Source organism: Primulina huaijiensis, chromosome 9 (genome assembly GCF_012295235.1).
Source record: "Primulina huaijiensis isolate GDHJ02 chromosome 9, ASM1229523v2, whole genome shotgun sequence".
Taxonomy (NCBI): domain Eukaryota; kingdom Viridiplantae; phylum Streptophyta; class Magnoliopsida; order Lamiales; family Gesneriaceae; genus Primulina; species Primulina huaijiensis.
Window position 1 is genome coordinate 5,661,778 of NC_133314.1, and position 13,653 is coordinate 5,675,430.

The window sequence follows — 13,653 nt, forward strand, 5'->3', positions numbered from 1 at the left end:
TTTGTCAAGATATCCACCCAAAACCGAAAAACGAAGCAGCCCAAGTAACACCTATTCTGGCCGAGAGTTGTGTGATGCATGGACTCTATGTTGTGTGATCGTGTGGACACAGCCAACGCCCTACCACCCAAACCCAACTCAAGAACACTTGCTTAGGACCCTAAGGACTCTTCCTAACCTAGCCCGTGCCCCACGCATCGAGCCCTTGAACCACAGCAGCCGTGCGAAGGCAGCAACTGCTGCAGCTGCTTCTCGGGTAGAGTCCTTGCTTGCAAGGACTCTTCTCCAGCCTTTACCGTGTGTCCTAGCCTAGCTAGGACTCCCTCCCTGACTCACTCAAGACCTTGGCTAGCCCTTGGAATGAGCCAACCATGCCCCAACCCCTGGACCACAGAAACCGAACCCATGACCCCATGACAGCACAAAAATCGATTATTCCCGTGTGATGCTTACGGTGCAGCGGCTTGGAGTGTTTGGGTCCTTTTTAAACTCATGTAAAAGCAACTCTAGATCATAACCTAACGTCATGGCAGCCCCTTACATGCATAGAACGAGTTATGGAATACAAAGTCATGAGTTTACAACATATATGTGCTAAAAACCGAAAATTCCAAAGGGTTTCCTTGTGATCTTCATGCATTCAATATTTAAAACAATAATATGATATGATGGATGAGAAAAGGAGATTAGGGTGTGCCTTTGCGTAGATTACGCTCGAATATACGTTGACGACGAAGAACGGGACGCGACGATGGCTTGATCTTGCTTGCCCTTTCGAAACCCTCTCCAAATTGTGTGAAGTGCCGTGAGGTTGTGTGTGTTTTGGGGTGTTGGGAGAGTTTTTCAGTTTTAAAAAGGTGAGTGGCCGATTCTTTTCTTTCAAGTAGGCTAGGGTTTGTGATTTATTTTACACTTTAAATATTAGTTAAACACCTACAAGGCTTATTAGGCCTATTAAGCCATCTAATTAGGCCCATTAGTTAAATTAGAATTTAAATAAAATAATAACAAAGTTTTGATAAAATAAGTTCGTGAATTAAATAGCCGGACTGCTTAAAAGCTCGTATTTTAGTTGAAAAGCCAACACCGATAAAATTTACGTCCTGGCTTATTAAATCACCTCAAAACCCCATATTTTCAAAAATTCTAAAAGCATCAACCATATTTTAAATAATTAAAAATAATTATTTAATAAAAACATTTTACGTTTTTCAGCCTTCGGACCCCGTTCCTCGATCGTCACTTGAATATTCCTAAAAATACAATTTATGCATGATGACAATAAAAATCTTATTTAGCATATGCACAAGTATGTCACATAATTAATTAGCAATTAAAATCAATTACTTACTCATTTTCAAATTTCCTAGATTTGCATGCGGTTGGATTACGTTGTCTAAATTTTGGACCTTACAAGATACATTTCTTCCTATTTGCTCTCTTTGAGTTTTATACTTTGGTAGAAATGTATACTATTTACAATGTTTAATTAGGGACTGCTATTTTTTGGATAATTTACTCCTAATTTATCTGCAAGACATGATCGATTTATTAGTCGTTCGACAGGCCACGTCAAAAAAAAAAAAAAAAACAATCTTTTTGCTTAGAATCATGAGTTAGCCAGCATACCGTGAATTTATTTTAAAACTAAAATAACTTATTTTGTGTTGTGTTTTTAGATATCATTCATGAACTTGGAAGAAGATGAAAGGTATCTTTTTTTTAATTTAATTTTTTTAATCCATTGCGTGTTACAATTGAAACACATTTTGATGATTTTGTTGATACTCTTAACATTAGGACATAATATTTAGTAATCTACGAATAAGGAGGACAATGATTGCACTTTAATATTTTAATTCAATGTTTTTTGTCAAAAATATTTTAATGAAACAATGTAGCAATTTTTCACCTTGAATGAATGTGTTTACGTTGTTACTTGGTTAGTATATGTTTACTAATCATTAGGCTTGAGACATCTACACCAACTTGTTGATTTTCTTGCATATGTGTAATTCAGGAATTGTTCATTTTTACAATTTTTTCGATAACTATGTTCAATGGTTTTTCTCTTAATTCACATGTTTCAATTTTCTTCTACATTTGTATTTTTTTTAACCCATCTTTAGAAAGAGTGAAATTATTTGGATTAATATTTTATTCAGGGCAAAAACTTGTATGAAATGGTCTCACGAGTCTTATTTTGTGATACAGATATCTTATTTGGGTCATCCATGAAAAAAGTATTACTTTTTATGTTAAGAGTATTATTTTTTATTGTGAATATCGGTAATGTTGACCCGTCTCACAGCTAAATATTCGTGAGACCGTCTCACAAAATACCTACTCTTTATTCAATTTATTAGTAATGTATGAAATATATTTTATGGACTTGTTTTCTTTGTCACAATAAATTAGTTGAAACAATGTTACTGTTAGTGTAATGTCCATGAAGTTTTTCTTTCTGTTAGATGAACTTTTTGTTGTGCCCAGTAGTAGTGTTTGAATTTAGTTGGTTGAATATTATTCGGCGTGTTTGTTTAGTTTTCCTGGTCGATTTACCATGTTGTTCATAAAAATATTCATTTTAGAAATTTTTACCCACAATGCGTATGCACAAAAACTCCTGTGAGATGGTCTCACGAGTCAATTTTGTGAAACAGATATTTTATATGGGTAATTCACGAAAAAGTATTACTTTTTATGTTTAATATATTAATTTTTATTGTAAATATGGACATGAGTGATCCGTCTCACGAATAAATATCCGTGAGACCGTCTTATGAAAGACTTACTCATGCGTATTTGTGGCTGCTAGTATATATAAAAATATAAGAATTAGAAGAATTTCATTTTTTTACAAATAAGTATTCATTGATATAATTAAATAATGAGATTAAATATTTGTTCAAATAATAATAATGATGATGATGAAATTAAATATATCATTTTGACTAGGTCTCTTGTGAGACGATCTCACGAATCTTTATCTTTGAGACTGGTCAACCTTGTCGATATTCACAATAAAAAGTAATATTCTTAGCATAAAAAATAATATTTTTTCATGGATAACCCAAATAAGATATGCATCTCATAAAATACTACTCGTGAGCCTGTCATTTTATTTAGGGAGAAAAAAGAAGAAATTCATAAATTAATAATTTAATGAATTTTCGTTTTATATGTTGCAAGATCAATTGCATTTACTTCCGGACGCCGGAGAGAGAACGAGAGATCTACATTGTTGCTCTGCACAATCATTATGGCGAAAGTTGGATTAAATGAAGAGGGACCAGTACTGAATCATCAAGCGAATCGGAAATCGGCGGGGAAGAAATATCATGGGTCACCCACATTCTTTGTCTTTGTAGATTACCTTTTCCTGTTCATATTCTTCGGTTTCCTCGGCTTCATTCTCTACAAAATGGCCGGATTTTGATTCAAAAAGGTAACTTTCCGACAACCCATTTTTCATTTTGTGCCAATTAGTTTTGATTGATCCCACATTTTTTGGTATCAATTTATGGTTTTCTTCTACTATGTAGTTGTATGTCTTTGATTTTCGGCTCTTCCTCTTTGTTTCGATGTTTGTTTCTGTGTGTCGCGGAGAAGAAGAATTAAAGGGTCCGGATATATCTACATTAGTTGTCTGAAACCTGGGATGGCATAATGCAACTCTGGTCTTGTTGAATTCACTTTTTTTTTTTTTGGTTTTTGAAGTTATGATACAACCGGTTCAAGATTAACGAATTGATAATCAACCGAGTTATCAAAATGAAATTCGCAAAGAAGTTTTGCAAAGAATGTTTGGCCAGGAGCTATAGTACTCAACCAAGAAAAGGAGTTTTGGTCTAACTTTTAAGTTAAAGACATAAGGGATTATTCGGATTGAGAATCGTAGTGATATTGCTTGAACTTTCATATCATCTAAATTTGAGATTCTAGGATATAATTTTGGAGGTGGATTTAGTTGAATTGGATTGGAATTACTGGCATTGCATTCAAGAGGTTAAAAATACCCAATGGTTTGAAACTTTCGAGGCTAATCATTCTCGTGCATTACTAGTTAACAACTATCTTACTGTCAAATATTATTTACGGAAAATTAGAGAGAAAAACTCACATCTCCTTCAACCTCCCCCCTATCACAATGAGTAAAGAATGTTCATGTGAATTATGGCAAATACGAGACATATAAAATCCAGAGGTTTGTCGTACTCTGGCGACTTTGTAAGACGTGGTTTGGTTTTTCAGGGGAATAGGGGAAAAGCCGACAGGTTAGTATTCTTGTTGCCGCTCTAACAAAGATTCTAAGAACATAAATTCTGTGACTAATATTTCTGTCTGCTATTCCTAGTTGTAAACTTGAGCAATCATTGAGGCTTGTGACTCAGTTATTTAAGCACTAAATCACTTTAACATAGTCGAAGTGGAATCTGTTTTTTAGTTATCGACTTAGATATAATCTGACCCAGGTATAAGAGCATAAGGCTTAGAGTTTTGGACTTTCAGTCACATAATTTGAATGGAGTGATTGTAAACGGTTTTTGAAGAATCAAAGCTTCTATAAAGTTCCTTCCGGGTCGAAAAAACAGCAGTAAAATGAATGCAAAACCTTCAAATTTGTATATAATCTCTCTTATTTTATGCATCCATATATTCCTCATGCCAAATTCCTTGTGTATTTTGCTTATGTTTTCGGGGCAGTTAAGACTGCTCAAGCAAATACGTGTTGCTGAAAACATTTGCAAGGAAGTTAAAGTCTTAACCAGCTTTGCAAGTGAATACTTTTTTTGTAAGAGTAGTATCACTTTATAAAATATTTTGAAAATAAAAACGCCCTATTCACCAGATTATGACTATAATATCATCGTAATTGGGATCAGTACGTCACTTTTTCTGGGTTTAATGCTAGATGCCAATGCCATCCATGTGTGTGTTGAAATTGGTCCTATTCTAGTGTTAATGACTGCTTTATAAATATTATGGTGCCCAAAATGTCTTGAAAAATGTTCTATACAAAAGATTTTGATAATAGCAATGACTATCCAGCCACCTACGGACCGCAATATCCCTGTAATCGGGGCCAGTAGGTCATTTGCCTCCATTTGTGTTGAAACTTTGACTTCTCACTTGAAACTTGACCGGTAGAGACAGTATAGAAGTGCCCTATTCACCAGCATCTAGACTATAATATCCTTGTGATTTGGGATCAGTCACTTTGTCTTGGTTTAATGCATAGATGTCAATGCCATGTGTGTTGAAATTGGTCCTATTCTAGTGTCAATGACTGCTTTATAACTATTGTGGTGCTCACGATGTCTTGAAAAAGGTTCTATACCAAACATTTTGATAATTACAATGATCTTTCCAGCCACCTACAGACTGCAATATCAATGTAATCGGGGCCAGTAGGTCATTTGCCTCCATATGTGTTGAAACTTTGACTTCTCACGCGAAACTTGACCGGTAGAGAGTATAGAAATGCCCTATTCACCAGCATCTAGACTATAATAGCCTTGTGATTGGGATCAGTCACTTTGTCTGGGTTTAATGCATAGATGCCAATGCCATGTGTGTTGAAAATTGTCCTATTCTAGTGTCAATGACTGCTTTATAACTATTGTGGTGCTCACGATGTCTTGAAAAAGGTTCTATACCAAACATTTTGATAATTACAATGATCTTTCCAGCCACCTTCAGACCGCAATATCCATGTAATCGGGGCCAGTAGGTCATTTGCCTCCATATATGTTGAAACTTTGACTTCTCAAACACGAAACTTGACCGGTAGAGAGTTAGAAATGCCCTATTCACCAGCATCTAGACTATAATATACTTGTAATTGGGATCAGTCACTTTGTCTTGGTTTAATGCATAGATGCCAATGCCATGTGTGTTGAAATTGGTCCTATTCTAGTGTCAATGACTGCTTTATAACTATTGTGGTGCACACAATGTCTTGAAAAAGGTTCTATACCGAACATTTTGATAATTACAATGATCTATCCAGCCACCTACAGACCCCAATATCCTTGTAATCGGGGCCAGTAGGTCATTTGCCTCCATATGTGTTGAAACTTTGACTTCTCACACGAAACTTGACAGGTAGATACAGTATAGCAGTATATACAAATTTTTGTAGAACCATGTTATCAGCAGAGACAAGTGCTTGGTGAAAAAAATAAAATAAAAAGGGGGCAAGAGTGCTTTTGGCGAGAACCCAGGAAACAAACATGCGCATCGAATTTATAGAATTAATTTTCTTAAATTATTGTGAAAGTCTTGTATGAACTTTCAGGGATTCCGGAAAAAATATAAGATGAGGAAACACTTTATATGATGAAGTATAATTTTACAACAATGATAAGAAGTTGTGTTTGATACATGAGCAGTAGGAAGAGGATTCATGAAACCCAATTTTAGAATCAAGAGTAAACACTTGCGATCATTCTGATTTCTCTAACCATGTTGTGGTTTTCAGACAAGCTCTTGAGCAGCCGGGTCGGAGGCAGAAGGTTTCTGGTAGAGAGGGAAACGAGAAGGGCTATTCTTATTTGTTTATTTATATAAGAATTTTTCGTTTTCATTGTTTGTTCGTGTCAAGACAATATCACCAAGACTTTTTGATGTATTAGACAAGTTATTATGTTTCCACGACTCGTTTTCTTCCATTGTAAGTTAGACCATGATTCCTGTTGACAGTGCTGATCAAGTCATTCTATTAAATCCTGTATAAACTTTAGTTTTAAAACTATAACTTATGGAAAAAATGAGAAGTGAGAAATCTTGTTTTTGTCCACTGTTTCGCTCAATAAATTCAAAGTTTCCTTTGTAAATTTGACAGAATAGATGGTACTTTTTTATCGGGTAAAATTTGAACTCATGTAATTTGCTGAGAGTAGGTCTCTTGTGAGACGGTCTCACGAATCTTTTTCTGTGAGACAGATCAACCTTACCGATATTCACAATAAAAAATAATACTCTTAGTATAAAAAGTAATATTTTTTCATTGATGACCCAAATAAAAGATCCGTCTCACGAAATACGATCCATGAGATCGTCTCACACAAATTTTTTGTCATTTGGTTTTTTGGAAAGCTCTTAAATAATTTCTTTTTTCTGTTTTTCTGATAAATAGTTAGTCAAACCTCTGACACCAGTGGTATTTGAAAAATAAATAAATAATTTTAAGCGTGAAAGTGTCTTGTGACCATCGTAGCATGATCACGTGACATGTCTTTCATTTGGTCAATTTTTGTAGAATATAAAATTAAATATTTTATCATATAAATAGTTATGATAATCGACATATATATGGGGTAAAAATGTTATATTATCCTAAATAATGTGTTGTTAGAGTATTCTCGGTAATATATATTTCAATAATAGAATATAAAAAGATAATTATTTGTATTTTAACAAGCATCAATGACTAATAATTCGTATTTTGAATTTTGATAAGAACACGATGTCTCAATTTTTTCCATAGCGAACCAAACTGACCAAATTAATATCAAATTGGAACAGATCGAATCAAATTTATAAATGGTTATTTTGGTCCGGAATCAATGAAAATGTCAAAAAAATTACTTGAAATCAAGAGGTATTCACGATAAAACAATGAATTAATACAAGTTTAACCAATTTAATTATTATAATGTCAATATTAAATTTTAAAGTTCAGTTAAAAAATAAGTTATTTTGATTTATTTGGGTTTTTTTTTTTTTAAAAAAAAAAATAGAAACGAATATATCATAAATTTTTTTTTTTTTAAAAAAAAAAATAGAAACGAATATATCATAAATTTTTTTTTATTTAAAAAAAATCATTTAAACCTATATTTTGCTCACTTCTTCTTAGACTAAGCTGAAACTATGCGACCTGTTTTGTTGAAGAATTGGCTGATTTCTTGTTCAATAGATAATGTAATGCCCGAGATTTTATCTTGTTAATCTGAAATGATTAATTGATGTGATTATAGAAGGGTCACGACGAGACTAGATTTGGAAAGGCATGATGATTGCATATGTGAATTACAGTAGAGTTCGCGCACATGCGCGGCAGAGAGGCGCGCATATGCGCGAGAGACCAAGCGCGAAGGCAGAGGACCTCGCGCATATGCGCGAGACAGGGCGCGCATATGCGCGAGGGGGTGAGATGCACAAGTGACATTTCCAGAGATTTGGACGCACATGCGCGTCGTAGAGGCGCGCATAGGCGCGAGTGTTGGTGTGCGAAGACAGTGGGTCTCGCGCATATGCGCGATGTCAGGGCGCGCATATGCGCAAGCTGCCGAGAATGATATGTGCGGAGACAGAATGTCTCGCGCATATGCGCGAGACGTGCAGAACATGCAATGAGCCACTTGGTCTCTACATGCAATATATATATTTATAGCAAAGTTCATTTCCTCTTCACAAGTTCGAGAAAAGGGTCGTGGGAGGTTAAGAAATAATCCTTACGCCTTTTTGATATTTAGATTTGTGATTGGGGAAGATCCGGCCGTCCGAATTACAATCCGACTTCAGTACTGTGTTCCTATCGACGCAGGTTACAACTGGACATTGAGTATGGACAGAGTTGAATTCGAGACTTCGTCTTCGTCGGACCGAGAAGATAAATGTATAAATTAATGTTGAGTTGGGATTGCACAACTCGAGTGAGGTTTGACTCGAGTTTCCCTAAATCACATACTTTATTTTATTGCATTGATATTTGCACTTGTTCTATTGATTTATAGATAGCATGTATTAACTGATTGGTCTTGTGACAGAAGGGCCGGATAGTGAGGAATCGTCATTGGCCCACTGCAATTTGTCACAGGATAGTGTATGGCGGAAGTGCCATAGTCTTTGACGGATAGGTCAGGACATCGGACGTTTGGTCATATAGAAGTGGATAGAATTGGAGTTGCTTCTATTACTGATGTTCGATATGGAAAGGGCCAAAGTCCGTGAATAAGAACGTACCACCACCCCGATCGGGAGTGTAGGTGGGTGTATACTCTTATTCAGATCGGGATCCCTAGATTAGGACTGAGTCGAGTCTGAGTTTGAGAATTACGGAAAGTGATTCATTGATTAATATTGATTTATGTTCCTGAATATGATACATGAATTTATGTTCCTGATTTTGGTACACGTTTAGAATATGACTTATTATTGATATTGATTCATGTTCTGATTTTGATACATATTATGAATATATGTGATATGCTTTTATATTGTTTATATGATTGCATGTATACATGATTTATACTGAGAATGTAATTCTCATTGGAGTTATTCGGCTGTTGTCTTGTTTATATGTGTGCATGACAACCGGTGGGACACGATCAGGGTCAAGAAGAGAACGAGGCTGGACTAGTTAGCGTGGAGATCCGGGCTCAGAAATAGATTAGGATTCAGCACTGATATGTCGTTGAACCTAGTAAATGTATTTAGTACAGGACTTGTACTTTTAGATTTGTATGTACATTACATTTCCGCATTGTATTTAAAAAAAAAAATTATGTCCCACATTACATAATTGTGTATTTCATATTAATAACGATTAAGGAAATGAATTAGCGTCCGGGTCCCCACAGATATCAACCACCCACCCTGTGAGAACCGAAATTTTTGGGCATGTAATTATTTAATTAAATATAGACATGTATAAGAATTTCTTTCGAGTTATAATAAATTCGAAAATATTAAATAATACATGGTATTAGAAATTCCAAGTCAATAAATACATGAAATTCAAAATCAAGTGCAAATCATGTATTAATTTTGGAATAAGGCTGGATATCAACCTATTTGGAAAGAAATATTACATACAAGGTAGATTTTCCCAACAAGGTACCATCTCAATATTTAAGGAAGAAGTATCTCGATAATTATGGAATAATTATCTCGAAATTATAGAAGAATATCAATCGAATTATGGTAGGATTTTCACCTCACCCCTATAAATAGGAGGACCCTCCCATTCAGAATTTACACTGAAATTTTCGATTTTCCTCCCCAATTTTCGAGATTTTATGCATGTTGTTATATTGTGCTCGAACGGCCCCCACTTGCTGAGTATTTCCCAAAATACTCACCCCTTACGCTACCCTCCCAGATAAATCAGAAGAAGAAATAGAGAAAGAAGAATCAGGCACCAGTTTTTGGGCTGATAGTGGACGCATGAAGAATTTTTATTAAGAATATGTTCTTGTGAGTTGTAATTCAAGTTATAAACGCTTCCGCAGATTTTTATCATTTTCAGAGTTGCTGTTGTAAAGACGATTCCATTTTTATGGTATTTATGATATAAACTGGTTTTTATACTGTACTACGAGGCTTGTTGTTTAGCACTTATGTGATTGTTGAATAACGCCGGTGTCGACCAACCCCGGTCTCGGGGCGTGACATTTAAGTGGTATCAGAGCCGTCAGGTTCATAATCCAGTTGGGAAGAAAAATTTGTCAGATTATGGAAAAAGGCTGATGCAATCCCCTTCGGAACGACCAACGATTAATATTACAACTTTGTTGTGAGGCGTGGTCTGAAAACGCGAAATTCCTTCATTTAGACCTCCGAAATCGCGTTTTTTCCATTTAAGAAAAGTTTCGTAGAACTCATAACTTTTCATAGGAAACTCATAATTTAATTCCGTAAATTGTTCTGGAATCCTCTCGATGTATTCTTTCTATCCATGGGTCAATGTCCAAACTTTCTACTTTAAAAAAAATTTCTCGAAAAATCTCGTTCAACGCGTTTTCTTGGACTACTTGTCGAATTTTTATGGAATTTTATTATGAGGACAATTAGTATTTGTATTTATTTTTGGGAATATACCTATCAGAGATAAGTTGACTTAAGCTTCTGATTTAAGATAAAAAAAAAATTGACTCGGGGATGATAAGTTATTTATGAAAACTAATATGAGAAAAGTTGATATAAAAATTATATCACAAGTTTTGGGTATTCCAATAGAGAAGTTGATTTTGTGGTAACAGTTAACTTTGTGGGCATTAAGTTTGGGTTATTAAGAATGTTAAGCCCTAACTTTAAATATGTAGGATCTTGGAATATCTTGTGAGACAATATCTTCATGTTAAGGAATTTATATTATTTTGGGATAACAAGTAGGCTACGACCTTACGTAAATAAAATAAATTATGAGGTATTGATGGGTATCAAGGAAACTATAGTACAATAAGTTTTGACTTTTATGGTACTAAGAATGATCCAAACAGAATGACATTCAATGAAATCGTTTGTGTTAGAGCGTGATAGGCTCATGGTCTTGATGGAAGTAAGATTTAGTAAAATAATAATTATTTGAGGTAACGACTAGGTTATAATTTTCGGGATTTAAGTTAATAAGCTATAGATCGATATTGAGTTAAGTTTCAATATTTTATATGGGTTTTAAATTTTGAGATAGTAATCGGGATAATTTCAAGATAGAATAAATCATTATCAATTCGCATATGTTTAGTGCCGACTTGATTCAACTCACTTCGGTAGATTTCGACGCCATCCTACGGATGAATTTGTTATCTAAGAACCGTGCAATTGTAGATTGTCAGAGTAAGAATGTCAAACTCTGAACCCCAAACCAAGAAGAAATCGGGTACCATGGCAATGCCAAGGAACAGACATACATTTTCTCTGTTTCTCAGACTTGGAAAGCCATAATATCGGGCGAAGAAATTTACCTAGCAATGGTGAACAAAGTGCAAGAAGTAAATGAGCTGAAGTTGGAAAATATTCCAGTAATACGAAAATTTTCGGACATTTTTCCAGAAAGGCTTCTTGGAATGGTCTCGGACTGTGAAGTAGATTTCGAGATAAATTCGGTACTTGATGATGAACCAATCTCCAATGCACTGTACCGAATGGCTCCAGATGAACTCAAGGAACTAAAAGAACAACTTCAAAAGTTGTTAGACGAAAAGCAGATAAGGAAAAGTGCGTCCTCCTGTGGAGCTGCAGTCCTATTTGTAAAGAAGAATAATGGAAGTATGAGATTGTGTATAGATTATAGAGAACTCTATAAGATCACAATCAAGAATAAATATCTTCTTCCAGTGATAAAAGATCTTTTTGATCAACTTAAAGGAGTTGGAGTCTTCTCCAAGCTTGACCTGAGTACATGCTATCATCAGCTAAAGGTCACAGCAGAAGACACCCCAATGTCAGCATCTATAATAAGGTCATGTAGGATCGAAATCAGGAGTATCGGTGGACCCAAAGAAATTAGAGGCAAGTTTAGATTGGCCGAGACAAAAGAATTCAACCGAAATTAGAAGCTTCTTTGGATTACCAGGCTATTAGCGGAAATTCATCGAGGGCTTCTCTTCATTAGTCGTATCACTGACGAGACTTGCACAAAAGAACTACAAATTCAACTGAAGAGAAAGATGTGAAAAGAACTTTCAAATGTTAAAGGAGAAGCTAGCATATACACCAATGTTGGTATTATCTACTGAGGACAAGGATTTTACCATCTACAGTGAAGCATCAAAGTAAGGTATCAGATGCGTACTCATGCGAGACAGGCGAGTCAACAGAAGTCGCATGAGCAAAACTACCCTAGTCACGATCTCGAGTTGGCAACAGTGGTCTTTGCTTTGAAAATTCAGAGACAGATGGTGTCAAGTGTAAAATCTTCACGGATCACCAAAGTCTAGAAATATTTGTATACTAAAAAAAGAATCGAAGATGAGGGAAATATGGTGGATAGAGTTACTCAAAGACTGTGACTTGACAACAAGCTACCACCTTGGCAAGGCAAATAAGGTAGCCGATGCTTTGAGTCGGAAAAACATGGGTAAGATAACCCTAGCAACACTCTCGGTGTAACCATGCCTTGAGAAAGCAGTCAAGTTGAATAAGAATCGAAACACGACACTAGAGAAGTTTCAAAGAACAAGCCAAGGAAATAAAATCGTCAGATTTTCAAGTGGACCTAGACAGAATCTTAGGGATGAGAGGACGATTATGTGTGCCAGACATCAACAATCTTCGATAATAAGTTATGTAAGAGGTGCATAAGTCAACATTCCCAATCCATCCCGTCAGTACAAGAATGTATAAGGACTTGAAAGAAAGTTTCTGACGAAACAGAATGAAAAGAGACGTCGTCGTGTTTATATCTAAGTGACAAGTATGCCGACAAGTGGAAGGACTACTGCAACCGTTAGAATCCTAGAATGGAAGTGAGAACATATTTCCATGGATTTCGTTGTAGAATTTCCAAAGTCAAAATAGAGTCACATAGACTCATGAAATCTACGTATTTTCTACTCGTCCGAAGGAATTATAATATTGACAAGTTGGAAACTCTATACATGGATAACATTATGCGGCTACATAAAGTGCCTGCAATCATAATATCGGATAGAGATCCAAGATTTGTGTCACGTTTGTGGTAGAGCTTTCGAGAAGCCACAAGAACGAAAGCTAGTCATAATATGACTTATCACTCTTAAAATGATGGTCAAACAGAGAGAATGATTCAAACCCTAGAGAATTTGATAAGGGCACGTGCCATAGACTTTGGTAGTAATTGAAATAAACATCTACTACTGATAGAGTTCGGTTACAATAATAGTTATCACTGTAATATTGGAATGACTCCATTTGAAGCCTTAACGGACTGAAGTGTCGATC

The 13,653-nt window shown here is 35.3% G+C and overlaps 1 long non-coding RNA gene across 1 annotated transcript; it reads left to right on the forward strand.

Annotated features, from left to right (window-relative positions):
* Positions 1-3,170: 3,170 nt before the first annotated feature.
* Positions 3,171-6,800, forward strand: LOC140984273 (uncharacterized). The gene is made up of 2 exons (XR_012176588.1): positions 3,171-3,448; positions 6,485-6,800. It is a non-coding gene; the product is annotated as an uncharacterized lncRNA (long non-coding RNA).
* Positions 6,801-13,653: the final 6,853 nt, after the last annotated feature.